The sequence below is a fragment of the Macrobrachium rosenbergii genome, unplaced genomic scaffold (genome assembly GCF_040412425.1).
Source record: "Macrobrachium rosenbergii isolate ZJJX-2024 unplaced genomic scaffold, ASM4041242v1 13908, whole genome shotgun sequence".
NCBI lineage: Eukaryota > Metazoa > Arthropoda > Malacostraca > Decapoda > Palaemonidae > Macrobrachium > Macrobrachium rosenbergii.
The window spans coordinates 1,957,092-1,973,449 of record NW_027100725.1 but is presented as its reverse complement, the minus strand read 5'-3'; positions in this window follow the sequence as shown (position 1 = coordinate 1,973,449).

Below are 16,358 nucleotides of genomic sequence, written 5' to 3'. Positions count from 1 at the left end.
CATCTTAGACTTGTGAAAGATGTATTTGAAATTGGATACAGTTTCAGAATCGCTAAGATTAGTTTCCTAAACTTCTCAAAGGACGTTTGCGAAGTGTTACTCTTGGTCCCTGGAATCTAAACACGTTCGCCTATACAACGGCACTCACCTCTGCCTGCTCAATTCAGTTGCTTTTATTATTAAATTTATTAGTTTGTTGATTTATCTGTTTTTCTCATTACTGATCTCCTCTTTCTGTATCTCCCAGTACCCTCTGTTACCTCTATCGAATGAACACCATATTCTATGAAAGCTTGAACAGGGGTCATTTTCTGAATAATAATAATAATAATAATAATAATAATAATAATAATAATAATAATAATAATAATAATAATAATAATAATAATAATAATAATTTTGTAATTCAAGATTTAAGTTGATAATTATCACAGACTTTGACCATCAAATGTTTGTCGCGACACTATTTAAATCTCTCTCTCTCTCTCTCTCTCTCTCTCTCTCTCTCTCTCTCTCTCTCTCTCTCTCTCTCTCTCTCAAGCAGTGAATTTCAGTGTCTTGTTGTGGTACCACTGTCGTCTACTGTTTCAGTGTTTCAGTAGACTCAGGCACAAATGGTTTTGAATGGAGCTTGCCCAATTGCCCACTTTTGCCCAGGGATCGAACCTGGGTTTTCGCACTTGGTAGACGAAAAACCTATCGTTCAAACCACAAGGCAGCAAACTCAGAGATACTCATATATATATATATATATATATATATATATATATATATATAATATATATATATATAATACTCATACATACATATATATATATATATATATATATATATATATATATATATATATATATATATATATATATATATATATATATATATATATATAATATATATACATACACATATATATGTGTGTGTTTGTGTGTGCACGCAGCTGACTTTCTCGTGGTGTGATTGGTAGCATTCTTGCCTACGAAGTGAGAAGTCCCAAGTTCGACTCCTGGGCAAAAGTTGGCAGACACCACCACCATATGCCTTTTCTATTTGGGAGATGGTCCTAGAAGTTGTTAGACTTAATGCTTTGGGAAATCTTTTGTTTTTTTTTGGGGGGGGTGGGTGAAGGTGCTAGCTCCACACCCTGGCCCACTGAGCTTCTAGAGGCCTTTGTGCAACTGGTCACTCATCCAAGGATTGACCAGACCCAATTTTTAACAGCCAGTGGCCAGTGGCAGATTATTGAGACTGCTTTTCCCCGTACTTTCCAATCAGACAGGATTCAGGCTTCTTTTTAACATGTTAACCAGTCTTGACTCTGTGTCAACTTCTTAAACACTTGACCAGGAAGGAGAGCTTTCTTTCCAAACCTCCTTATCCTTTTCCCAAGAGCTGCTGTTTCAAGAAAAGTAGCACTGTCAAAGCTGTGAGTTCCAGTGGGGTGGTGGGGTCTTCATGATATCCAAACATGAAAATCTAGAACCAAAATGCCAATTCCTGCAAGTGAAGGTAAACAGCTGAATGTGCGTTGCTGAACCTGCCTTTTTGTAGTTGATCTGGTCATCATGTATGTCAGCCTCTTATGACCTGAAAGGTTGCTCATCTATCTTCTCATCTGGAGATGATTTTAAGGTCAAAACTTTGGCCATGCACCATCCTACAGGTCCACAATACAGGGAATACCTGCAGTCCGTGTAAATTGTGGATAGGGAATTCATCAGTGAACCCAAATGCGTGTGCTGTACTGCCAAAAGGGTTAAACATCATCAAGTGAACGTAGCATTTATCATTTTGAAATTTAAATCCTCATCTGAAGAGCGATATAAAAATAAAACGCATCTATTTCTTCTGCTGTAGATGCAAAATTTGTAAAACGAGTAATAAACAGAGGAATTGGCACAAGAAGAAGAGTATGGAAGTTAACTCACTTAATGTGGAATATGCAGATAAGATGTTTATTTATGGGCTTTGCAACAGTTCCATTTCTAGATTACACGGTCGTGAACTCCACTGTTATACAAAATAGGAAATGGGCGATGAGGCCGATGTGAATAACAGACCTCCAAATCAAAGGTATTCTTTAGATACTGAACAAAGGGGAAAAATGCAAGCATCATTGAAACTCTCTCTCTCTCTCTCTCTCTCTCTCTCTCTCTCTCTCCGTCAGTGGTATATATTCACTGGACTCCGATAAGGAAAAGAAAAGCAAGCGTAATGGAATCTCCTCCATCAAAGATAGGCCTATTCATTACACACCGATCAAAGATTTAAAACATATTATTAAAAATCTCTCCATCTCAATCAAAAGTGTTCATCACACACCAGTCAAAGGAAAAAAGCGCTCTTGTGAAAACGCTTTCGTCTCTTTCAGATTAAAAAGAATGGGAACATTATGGAAAATTCACCTTCTTCATTCTTTCCTGTCAAAGGCAGCCTATTCATACAGTTACCGAAAGAGGTAAACAGCTGACATTGTTCAAAGTGCAGTATCCATTCTATCTCCTGTACAATCCCTTGTGTTCATGGTTACTGTCACTATCACTCATTCAGCATAGTCGTAGGCCTAGTCCTGACTCCAGATGCAACAATTCCGTGACGAGGCGGCAAGACACTTTATGCTAGAATTCAACGATCACAAATAAATGGGTAAAGCTAATCATTAAAATTAATTTTACTGGTTGAGGGGACTAATGTTACATTTTTCAATAACCTGCAAGAGAAAACCATAATTAAAAGGCTAACAGCAATTGAGTTGCCAAACGCACCTCATCAGCTTTTCCCGCCATAGCCCTGACACCCCGTACGTGCCAGCTTACTTGCCCCTGTAATGGTAACGGTAACTTTAAAAATTCACCTCACTGACGAACGAAGCATTAAAATGTATGTGTATAGAACATTTTCTGCTCAGAATAATTTTATCTTTCATTTCTCAAAATATTTGCATAAACTCGTGTTACACCCTGTATATATATATATATCTGGGTGATTTTTATATATATATATATATATATATATAAATATTAATGCACAAACAATATCGCTTCATGTCGAATTCACTAAGTCCTTGCATTGAAATCCCTGGGGCTGGAATTCCCGGAATATCTTCCGAACAGATGAGACTGAGGCCTTGTCAACCCAAATCACGATTCGGTCTAAATATGTCCAGAATCTTCCATTTGCATAAACTTCTCTGGTGTTGTTGTTTCATTGTTTCTGTTGTTGTTAGTGACAGGAACCTTCGAAATGTGTTTTTCTGCATTTCATTGAGAGATAGAAATCTTGAATGTTGTTTCGTCGCGTTGATGTTGGAAGCTTTTCGAAGTGTAGGTCTAATGGTCGAGGCTACTATAGACCTCGTTTGTAATCAGATGTATTTTTTGTCATCACTTGTAGTAATGTAGTGAAATGTTTATATACTGTAGTGTTGCCATTCTTTTCGTATACCTTCATATTTAATTTCCTGCAAACAAGGAATTGTTAATTTATTTCCTTACGTTGTTGTTTTATATATATATATATATATATATATATATATATATATATATATATATATATATGTGTATGTGTATATATATATGTATGTATATATATATATATATCCAATATTGCTCCTTCATATCTGGTTTAGATGAAATATTGGGCTCTGTTGCCTTCAGTTGAACTAGACTTTAGTGCTCTCTCTCTCTTGAACTCTCTCTCTCTCTCTCTCTCTCTCTCTCTCTCTCTCTCTCTCTCTCTCTCTCTCAAATGATCCCAACCTACTCTGTCAGCTAAGCTAGACCCACCTCTTGCTCTCAGCTGATCTCTCTCTCTCTCTCTCTCTCTCTCTCTCTCTCTCTCTCTCTCTCTCTCTCAACTGATCCCAACCTACTCTGTCAGCTAAGCTAGACCCACCTCTTGCTCTCAGCTGATATAGTCTCTCTCTCTCTCTCTCTCTCTCTCTCTCTCTCTCTCTCTCTCTCTCTCTCTCTCTCTCTCTCTGTGTGTGTGTGTGTGTGTGTGTGCTGTCACAAATGACGGCATTTTCTTGGCCGTGACGTGACCTCTTCGGGCAAACAGGGAATCTAAGTTTGTGGTTGTCTGGAATGGCCACATAAACAAGTGGCAATGCCAACAATATTTTTTTTATTACTTTCAATGAGATATTCTCGTGTATAAGACTTTCAATTACTTTTTTTCTCAAATATCATTCGTGCTTATATAATATTATTTTCTTTTAGATATTATTGTTTTTGGAGGAAGTGATTATTACAGGAATAAAATAATTTTATTTTAATTAATTTAGTAAGGTTGCAGAGAGGAATTATTTAGTCAAATGTATTGCGTTATTATCTAATTAATATAATATACTGTATATGTATAAGTGTATATATACTATATTATATATATACTGTATACACATATATATTTATATATATATATATATATATATATATATATATATATATATATATATATATATATATATATATATATATATATATATATATATATATATATATATATATATATATATATATATATATAATATATATACACACACACATACATATATATAATATATATATATATATATATATATATATTTATTTTTTTTGCTTATTGTTCCCTTGGTTGATGTTGCCTCCTTTTTTTCTTTGTTTTTCTTGCTGGCGAGTTGATGTCTGATGGATGGCGTCAGAAAAACAGTCTAACAAGTCAAGAGTTAGTGAGGCATCAAAAGTGGGTTCGTATAACTTCAGGTTGAGGGCTTCTGTCAATTCCGTAATAATTAAGAAAACAGAGTTTCTTGAGGAACCCGTGTCGGCTCTCCCATCGTAATAAATGGAGAAAGACGTCATACGTTTCTTGGATAATAATGGTTGCCGTAATGGCTCTGTCATAATCGTCGTAGATGGAGGAGGACGTCAGTGCGTTTCTTGGAGGACGAGATGGTTGCCGTGGATGGCTCCATCGTCGTCGTAGATGGAGGAACGTCTGAAACAGAATTGGCCTCGGGATTCGTCGTAGATGGAGGAACGACAAGTTTCTTGGAGGACGAGATGGTTGCCGTGTCAGCTCATGGTCGTCAAAAGGACGTCAGTGTTTCTGAATTAGATGGTTGCCTAAGAAAAGTGGCGATTTCTGGGACGAGATGGTTGTGTCGGCTTAATTCGTCAGATGGAAATTTATTTTTGGAGCTCACGAGAACCTTGATTCGGCTCTGATCTTCCAGATGGAGGAGGACGTTATTTCTGAGGACGTTGGTTGCCGTGAGTCGTCTGTCCAGTCGTCAGTACTGGAGAGGACGTCATTGCACGGGTTGTCTTAAAAATTATCATTCAGTTTCTTGTTAAGCAAATTCACGGCTCTACTGAGTTCGTCATTACTATATGCTGAATGCTCCACTGAGTATTGGGGAGGAATATCGCCACTATTTTTTTCAGGGTTTTGTTTGCTGATTTGATTTTTGATTTGATCGTTTATTGTGCTGACTGTTATTTTGTTCTAGGTTCTGACTTTAGTAGGCTGCTAATGTTTTTTTTTTTTTGACTCATCATTTGTAATGTTTGTTGAGCCGGCTTATTTTTTTAAAAACCTGACTCAGTGTACATTATGTATATAACTTTATTGAAAGAGATTAATTTTAGAGAGAGAGTTCTGAGAGTTTGAGAGAGTCAGTCATTGCAGCCCAACTTTTGTTTATTTTGAAGAACCTGTTGATCTCGAAAACTTCACAATATAGATATATATAACGTTATCACCATCAATATTTTTATATATATATATATAATATATATATACTTTTATATAATTATTATTGATATATAATATATATATATATATATGTTTTTCAATTATGCATTATTTTTATTTTTGTAATTGTACCCAAAATTGATCCTCTCAGACAGATTCTGGGGAAAAGTCTGACCCTGAGTTACTGAACTTAAACAGAACTTCTCAATTCAATATTAAGAAAACGTGAACCAATGATCATTAACGAGGTATTTAGCAGCGTCGTTCTATTCCCTAATGAAGACCAACTAACCTTGTAGTACTTATTATTCGCGCGTAACTTGAATGCTGTTAATGGACAAGCTGATGTCAGACCCAAGACCCAACAAAAAGTTCAGGTGAATTAGCCCTGAAAGAAATGAGGATTTGGGAATCGTTAGGTCAACATTTTGCATTGCAGCGATGATTCTGTTCTGATATTCCACGTTATCTGGGCATCCAGTGCTCCAGAAACATTGCTTACTTAAAATGTGTTTTATGTTTGTTGGTCTTTCCCAGTTGCTTTATAATGTTGAATGTACTTTTAGTATCAGAACAGACTTTTCTTTTTTTTTTTTCACTAATGTTTTGTCTTTTTTAGGCAGGATCTTAGTTCTCAACTGTGGGAGGTATTTGTGATGTCATCGAGATTACAGGAAAACCTTATTAATTATTATTATTATTATTATTATTATTATTATTATTATTATTATTATTATTATTATAGAGAGAGAAATTAAATACTGTTTTGCTTAAATGAATTGCTTTATAAATAATTGTATGTATTATTGCTTTACATTTTCTTGTACAAATTATTATTTTATTATTGTTGTTGAATTATTTTATTATTATTTAATTAACAATTATTATTAATTATTTTATTTTACCAATGAAAATTTTGGTCGAAGTTTCGTCTCAGACTAACCCTTCCTGGAATATAAACGTTTTATTATTGCAATCATCCTTTTGCGTCCTTGAATGTGTCCCCGAAATCCCCTCTCTAGGCTGAAAGGGACTTTGTTTGATTTTAGGAATCAGTTGTATTCATTTAGCCTGATTCCCGTTGGCCTGAAAGCAAAGGAGAGTCTCGGCCATCTTGGATCGTCTACGGTTTTGGGGCTTTTGAGTCTATATGCCTAGGGAATGTGTGGTTTTAAGACCTGTTTTGTCTGATAGAAATCTGGCTATAGGAGCTTCTGATGATGATACGTTTAAAAACACTGATTAAAAGGCAAAATTTAAAGATGCAAGAAGAAGAAACAATAATAATAAACATCCGAATAACGAAGAAGCGTCTTTCAAACGGTCGATTATGATTAGCGGAATGATTAAAATGTCAACATCGCCCACCAGTTGGTTTTAAAGCTCCACTTCCATTTCCTCCTCCTCTCTCCTCCTCCTCCTCCTCCTCCTCCCCACGACGCGGAAAACGAATCCTCTACGAACGACGCCGGAACGAAACGGCTGACAGAAGGAGGCCAATGGCAACATTATTGGAACGTATTGTCGTCCGATCATCACTGGATTTTCATCGCTGCTCGATATTCTGTCATGGGGAATGGGCGAGTCTTCTGAAAGGACTTGTACTGGATTCTCCATAAGGCGATGGATTTTGTTTCTTTTTCGTTTTAAGATGGAGATTTTATATGTTTATATATATATATATATATATATATATATATATATATATAATATATATATATATATTCATTCCTTCCTGGATCGGGGATTGAACGCTTGCCATTCAGTTTTGAGGAGAACTTGATATCATTTAGGCTGTGAGTCTAGTGAAAGCTAATACATTTATTGACTGTTTTGTTTTGACTATTTTTATTCATATTTTTCTGCATTAGTCTTTCCATTCTTTTTTGTTTTAAGAAAGAAGTAAGATACGAGTTAGATTTAATAATATATCAAATAATATAGTTAATAAGAATGTTTTAGAGGATAAAAATTTGAAAATTTTATTAGTTTGAAGATGAAATCATCATTTCCAATCGATGTTGAAGAAATGACTCATTGTAAAAACGTTCATGATTTATATTCAGCATCCCATCACATTACCGACCTGAATAGATCAATTTACCTAACTCAAACCTTTTTTAACTTTTTATTTTTTTCATTTAAACAACCAAATAGTTCATCGACGTCGAACCCTGGCCTGGAATCATGAATCCAGGCTCCATCACGCTCTGTCGCCTGGAACTTAGTAGTAGAATGGAAGGACGGGATTTGCTGGATTGTGTCTGGAATTACATGGGAGAACTTTTGGTGCAATCGAGTTTCAGTGCCTTAACTTATTGGGAAATGACCGCTGCCTTTGGGCAAGGCTTCCTTTGTGAAGGGGGCTATCTATCAAGGTAAGAAGGGGGATTTGATAAAGTTGTTTATAAATAGTAGTCTATTTTGGTAAAGTAGTTTATGAAGGGAAATCTTATTTGTTAAAGTAGTTCATAAAGTTTAATTTTACATAGTACTGTATTTAGGAACTAATTAGTAATCTATGATATTTTGAACGTTAGTAATTACCATAGGAAAATGATTCCAATACTGCCTTTCGTCGTGTTTATCCTTATTTGTTATCTGCAACATTGTTGTACATGAAGCTAATTTCATTAGAACGTTGTTTTGTGGTATAAATCAGACAGAAAACTTAAACACGTTTGGTTTAAATAATTTATCTTAAATTCAGCCTATTTAGTTATTTGCTGAGGAATAGAACTTTTTGCATTCCTGCAGTTTTTGTTGATTCATTTATATCCCAAATAATTAATGATTTACCCACCTGTTTAAAAGGATATTTAAGTTAATATTTAATTATTCATTCTTGCCCTAATTACAAAATTCAAGAAGGCTTGTCAAATCCATGAGTGAGTCTTTTAAGTAAGTACATCAACTCAGAAATAATATTCGGAACATTTAATATGAGACTCATTCTGAATTCCTATGCTGCTCTTGACATATTATGAACATCGGGTAAAAGCAAATAACCGACAATAAATTTATAAAACAATATCAGAAAAATAGAGTGAAAACTCACATGCTCCGTGTTTCACAAGAAGTTTGGCAATATGTGGCCATGGGTACATGCTGCTGAACGCAGTTCTGTTGAACCTCGTAATGCCATTCACACTGGCTCCTTTGGAAATGACATAGTCAACGACCGAGTACTGGCCTCGTAGTACCATTCCGAACTCCATGCAAGAATCTTCCACAAATCAAGAATTACATATAAAATATAATATATTATATTTATATATATATATATATATATATATATATATTGAATATATATATAATATATATATATCTATATATCTTTATATATATATATGATACATATATATATATATATATATAAATATATATATATAATATTTATATACTGTATATATCAGGAATATAAGAACAGAAAGAGTATTGGACCTACTGGTATAAATGCAATTTTTGTTAATCCTCATTCACTATTTGCCTGATGAGAGACACACTTGGTCTCTGAAATATAGCCTTTATTTTCTACATTTTGTGTTTTTATGGGCTCATATTTGATGGAATTCTGTTTTAACAGAAAATATTTCAATCATATATATATATATATATATATATATATATATATATATATATATATATATATATATATATATATATATATATGAATATATATATTTATATATTTTCATGATGTTGCCCTGTAATATGTACTTCCTCCTATAATTTTGACATATTTGCTTTTTTGTTCATATGTTATGTGTAATGATAATGATTGTTGAAGTGTCATATTTAGTTTGGCATCAGATCTCAAAAGAACTAATGATTAAATACTTGATAGCGTAATTTAGAATTGATAACACAATTTTAATAGTAACGTAGTTTAGAATGAATAATATCTTTCTTGATAAAAGCGTAATATATGAACACGTGTGTGTCCAGCAAAGACTTGTTTCATTTCAATTGTCATCAGTTAAGATAAGAGAGAACGCTTTGTTTCGAGTTAACGTGATGACAGGTTGGAAAAACAAATGCCGATTCGTCCCATACAAGCACAAGATGAGTGATTTCATGTTGTTACATGTTCGAGTCACGTACGCCACTTTGAGAGAAAGAATACATGTCTTGATCAGTTACACCATGTTTTGTAAGATTGCATTCAAAACATTTGCTGGGATGACGTAACTTTCCTTCTAGAAATTTCTCCATGATATCTTGCACTCAAAATGCTTTAATGACATCATGTAATTGTTTCATGTGTTACTGGAATTCTAAAATCTGTTTCATTCTGATTTCCGAGACCAGTTAGTTTGGTTCCCTCTCTCTCTCTCTCGTTCTTAAAAAGAGATTACCTTTAACGCAGTGTTTTGTGGTCTCGTATTAGCATTAACTTTTGAGATCTGAATTTAGTAAAGCTATTTAGTTTGTAATGGCACCTGGTAAAAAAGTGTGTTTTGTGGTAACGCAGCTGCAGCAAGAGATTTTACAGAGGTTTTCACAAGTTGTGTAAGGTAACGTGAATTTTACTTATTAATACCATGGTATGATAAGTTAGGAAATTTTGACCGAGTGAAATTATTGATAAATCTTTTGTGTATTTTTGTGTGTTTTTCTATTTACAATCTCTTCATATTTTCACAGTTTTATGCTTGTGATGTAACATTTATTTACGTAGCATTTTAAATATTTCTTGGTAATTTAACATTGCATACTTGATTTAATATTTCAATTATTAAGATTTTCTTTTCAAATCTTGAGTAATTCTTGATAGTTCAAATTTTGCTTGATTTATTTAAATTCATGATAAAGTTTTTGTGAATTAGTTTTTTTTCATAATTTAATTCAAGAATTAATTGAGTGTTGTGTTATTTTCAAGTAATAATAAATTTTTCAGATTGTGAATTCTAATTATAAACTTTGAATTTGAAAATAAATTTTTGTATTTAATATTCTTTAGAAAAACACTGACCATCAGTGAGTAGGATTGACTGTGTGTGCATAAAGCAAAGTGATAAACATTATTTTGTTCTTTTAGTTTTGCTAAAGTGAATTAAGACCAGGGAAACAGAGTTGTTTGATGGAGTGATGCCCTTTTACTCTAGAATATTTCTAGTTTAATTTTTGATACCTCACACATATTCTGATAGACTTAGTTTGATTTTTCAAGTGATTGATAAATAAGTTTTTCTTAAGGGATCACTGTTACCTTTAGAGTACTCAGTCGTAATAATTAATGTTATGAGAGTTCAGGTATCTGGCTGAAGTGAGGTATATATTTTTTAAATTTTGAGAGTAGTTGTGTAATAACCAGGTACTTGATACGCATCGTGACATTATATTATTTGGTGCCCAGAGACCCCGGACCAAAACAAAATATCACTCTGTTTTATGATTTATACTGGTGGTGTTAGGGATATGTTTTGATAGGATGGCCAGAGTATAAATGGTTGGTCTTGTTGCAGTGTTCTCATTGGTAAAGGAAGAAGTGCTTATTTAGCCTTATCAGCTGATCAGTGTAAAGAGTATAAGGTACTCAAACACAATGTGCTACAAGTTTACCAGATGACCCCTGAATGTTACAATGAAAGATTCAGATCTTTGAGAAAGGATGACAAGATAACTTTCTTGGATTATGCCTACAAAGTAAGAAGATGTTTTAAACGATGGTTGGAGGCTGCTAAAGTTAAATCTATAGACGAACTTGAGGAGTTAGTAGTCCTAGAACAATATCTTAGAGGAATTCCTGAACACATAAGAGCCTATTTAAGAGAGAGAGAGAGAGAGGTTAAGAAACTTGACAACGCTGCTACATTGAGCAAAGACTACATTATCATTCGTAGCAAAAGAAATTATAATGTCAAGTACCAGAACCAACAACGCACAGGTTTCAGGTCTCATCCAAATTTCAGGAATATTACAACTGGAAATCCTTCTAGTGGCTATGCCAATACAAAGCCAGGTAACACCCCTCAGCAATTGAATGTTAAATCCTCATCATCCAGTCTGTTCTCAAGACAGATACAGAAGGCTAATGTTGTCTGCTACAAGTGTGGAAGAGCAGGACACTACAGTCGAGATTGTTATCAGACACAACAGCAGAACAAACCAGTTGGTCAAGTGGTTAAAGGTAACCAGGTGAAGCAAACTACGAAGAGCAGTGTGGGGATGACTGAAACTAAACAAGCAGAGTGTTTAGCAACCAGTGGAAATGCAACTTCAAGCAGTGAGTGGCTGAGCAGCTTGGAGGCTTTTAAGCCATATATCTGTGAAGGTACGCTGACAACTCAAGGAGGAAGTGTGCAGGTACCAGTCAAGGTATTACGTGATACAGGGAGTAACCATAGTGTGTTAGTTCGTGTTGCTCACCCACAGCTGGAGAAGAATCTCACCGGATATTCAGTTATTTTGAAGGGTATAGGAGGAGAAGAGGTCACTCGTATATGCCGCTTGCATTTGTCCCGTGAATTGGTGACAGGGAATGTTGATTTTGCTGTAAAGGACTCACTAGCTGTTGAAGGTGTACATGTTTTACTGGGTAATGAAGTTGGTGGTGTACCATTTGTTCCTTGTCCTATAGTGACAGACAAACCGTTATGTGTTAGTCCTACTGTAGATTTAGAGAAGAATAACCCCCACCTGTTTCCAAGTAGTGTAACTACCAGGAGTATGAAGAGAACTATGTTTGCAAGTGAAGATACTGAGGATTTACCTGCACCAGAAGGATCAAGTGAATGATCTTTAAGCTTAGAAGAGCTGTTCCAGGAAAGTGAAGTTTCCCCTAGTGTTAGTAATGAGGAGATTTCCCAAGAAGAAGAGAATCCTGTTGTTATTAAAGAGACTCCGAGTAGTCAAAGTGTTCCTGAAGATAGTAGAGAAACTACAGAAGCAGAGTTAGCAGATGTGGAGAGTTCAGCCCTTGAAGTTGGTCAAGTGACTAGAGAGAAGCTAATGAAACTGCAGAAGAGGGATACAACGTTGGCTGATCTGTTCTTCAGAGTAGTTGATCAAGAAGAGATGCAACAAACCTCTACCTGTTATTATCTAAAGGAAGGATTGCTAATGAGGAAGCAACGACCTGCAGATATACCAGGAAATGCTGAATGGGGTGAATATCATCAAATTTTTATTCCATATCCATTAAGGAAACAAGTTGTAGCAGTAGCGCACAAGTCTGGACATATGGGAATCAGGAAGACTGTTGAGAAGATTATGAAGTATTTTTTCTGGCCTAGACTTCACAAGGATGTTAGCAGATTTTGCAGTGTGTGTCACATATGCCAGATAGCTGGAAAACCGAATGAAACCATTCAGAAAGCACCTCTACATCCCATAGAAGTTAGAGAACTTTAGCAAGGTAATTATAGATGTGGTTGGACCACTTCCGAAAACAAAGAAAGGAAATGAATATCTGTTAACATTAATGTGTCCAGTGACTAGATATCCTGAGGCGATTCCTGTAAGAAGTATAAGTGCAAAGGTAATTGCTGAGAAGTTGGTGGAGTTTTTCTCCAAGTTTGGAATACCAGAAATTGTGCAAAGTGATAGAGGAACGAACTTTACTTCAAAATTATTCCAGGATGTGATGAACTTGTTAGAAGTAAAGCAACAGTTATCAACTGCTTATCATCCAGGACTCAAGGAGCCATGGAAAGGTTCCACCAAACATTGAAAAGTATGTTAACTAAGTACTGTAATGAATCAGGAAGAGAATGGGATACTGGTTTACCCTTGATGTTATTTGAAGTTAGGAATGCTTATCAAGAAAGCATGGGATGTTCACCAAATGAAATGATTTTTGGTCGAGACATTAGAGGTCCATTGAAGATTCTTGCAGAGAATTGGGAAGAAAATCAAGAGGAAATCCAAGGAGAATATGTGAAGAACTTGAGGAAAAGGTTAAGAGAAATTAGAAAATTCTCTTTAGAAAATTTGAAAATAAGTCAAGAGAAAATGAAAAGAAAATATGATGCTAAGACTAAGCTAAGAAATTTTAGTATTGGACAGCAAGTTCTAGTGTTCTTACCAGTGAAAAGATTTCCCCTTACCAATAAGTTTCAAGGTCCTTATAGGATAATAGAGAAGTTAAGTGATCGAACTTATGTGATTGAAACACCAGGAAGAAGGAAACGACAGAGGAAGATACATGTGAATCTTTTGAAACCTTACTTCTCAGAGACTAAAACTGAAACAGTGTCAATAACACAGACAATTTCATCTACAGAGGACGATGATGGCTACGAATTGGGAGCTGAAAATAAGATGAACAATTCTTCAATATTAGAAAATTTGGAAGATAAACTAAAACATCTGAGTGTTGAGCAAAGTAGTGAATTAAGTGAAGTGATTTCAGTTTCTCTGAAATTTTTGCAGATGTACCTAGGCGTACCAATCTGAAAAAGCATGTGATAAAGATCAGAGAAGATGGAAAACCTTTTAAACTGAGAGCTTATCGCTTATCACCTTTTCATCGAGATGTTTTGAAAAAAGAAGTTGAATATTTGTTGCAGCATGGATTAGCAGAACCCAGTTCAAGTCGTCATAGTTCTCCTTGTGTGTTAGTGAAGAAACCAGATGGCTCATTTAGGATGCGTACTGATTATAGGAAACTGAATTCCATCAGTGTGGCTGACAATTATCCCTTGCCTCTTATTGATCAATTACTTGATAATATTGGGCAAGCCAAATTTGTTTCCAAGATAGACTTGTGCTGTCAGCTTTCATTACTCCTTTTGGACTGTATCAGTACACTGTTTTGCCATTTGGTCTGATGAATGCACCTGCAACATTCCAGCAAGTGATGGATCAACTACTAGGATCAATAGGAGTAGGTGTATACCTTGATGACATTGTGATTTATTCTAATACATGGGAAGAACATCTGAAAATATTCAGGAAAGTGTTCAAGAAATTTTGGGAAGCAGGACTAACAATCAACTTACAAAAAACTGAGTTTGGAAAGGCAACTGTACAGTATCTAGGATTTGAAGTTGGAAAAGGCCTTCTCGCTCCTATTGATGCTAATGTAGAAAGTATCTGTAAGGCTACCCCTCCTGCTACGAGGAAACAGCTACAAAGATTTTTGGGTATGGCTGGATTTTATCGCCGATTCTGTCCAAATTTCTCAGCCATAGTAGCTCCCTTAACTGACTTAACCAGTCCTAAAAGAAAGTTGTTTGGACTCCAGAATGTCAAGAATCATTTGAGAAGGTTAAAGCCATATTAACTTCAAGACCAGTGCTTCAAGCTCCAGACTTCAATAAAAAGTTGGTGATACAAGTTGATGCATGTGACTGTGAAATTGGAGCTGTTCTACTTCAAAAAGATGACAACAGAATCTTCCATCCAGTATGTTTCATGTCTTCAAAGTTGAAAAAGCATCAGAAAACTTACTCAACAATCGAAAAAGAAACATTAGCATTAATCACAGCATTGAAAAAGTTTGAAGTGTATGTGAAGCAACCTAGGAATGAAGAAATTTTAGTGTTGTCAGACCACAACCCAATTTCATTCATCAATAAGATGAAAAATAACAATATGAGACTGACCAGGTGGTCTTTATGCCTGCAACCGTATAATGTAAAAGTCAAACACATTTCAGGAAAAGATAATGTCATAGCAGATTATTTATTCCCATGTGAATCGTTGGATTCAAACCCGGGATAAGTAATCTTCTGGGGGGAGGAATTTCATGATGTTGCCTTGTAATACGTATATCCTCCTATAATTTTGAAATATTTACTTTTTTGTTCATGTGTTATGTGTAATGATAATAATCGTTGAAGTGTCATATTTAGTTTGGCATCAGATCTCAAAAGAACTAATGATTAAATAACTTGATAGCGTAATTTAGAATTGATAACACAATTTTAATAGTAACATAGATTAGGATGAATAATATCTTTCTTGATAAAAGCGTAGTATATGAACACGTGTGAGTCCAGCAAAGACTTGTTTCATTTCAATTGTCATCAGTTGTCATCAATTGTCATCAATTATCACGTTAACTCGAAACAAAGAGAATGCTTTGTTTCGAGTTAACGTGATGACAGGTTGGAAAAACATGCCGATTCATCCCATACAACACAAGACGAGTGATTTCATGTTGTTACATGTTCGAGTCACGTACGCCACTTTGAGAGAAAGAATACATGTCTTGATCATTTACACCATGTTTTGTAAGATTGCATTCAAAACGTTTTGCTAGGATGACGTAACTTTCCTTCTAGAAATTTCTCCATGGTATCTTGCACTCAAAATGCTTCAATGACGTCACCTCCCTGCTTCTTGAACTTTTTGTGTCTTGCACCCAAAATGCTTTAATCACATCATGTAATTGTTTCACGTGTTACTGGAATTCTAAAATCTGTTTCATTCTGATTTCTGAGAACAGTTAGTTTGGTTCCCTCTCTCTCTCTCGTTCTTAAAAACAGATTACCTTTAATGTAGTGTTTTGTGGTTACGTATTAGCATTAACTTTTGAGATCTGAATTTAGTAAAGCTATTTAGTTTGTAATGGCACCTGGTAAAAAAGTGTGTTTTGTGGTAACGCAGCTGCAGCAAGAGATTTTACAGAGGTTTTCACAAGTTTGTGTAAGGTAACGTGAATTTTACTTATTAAT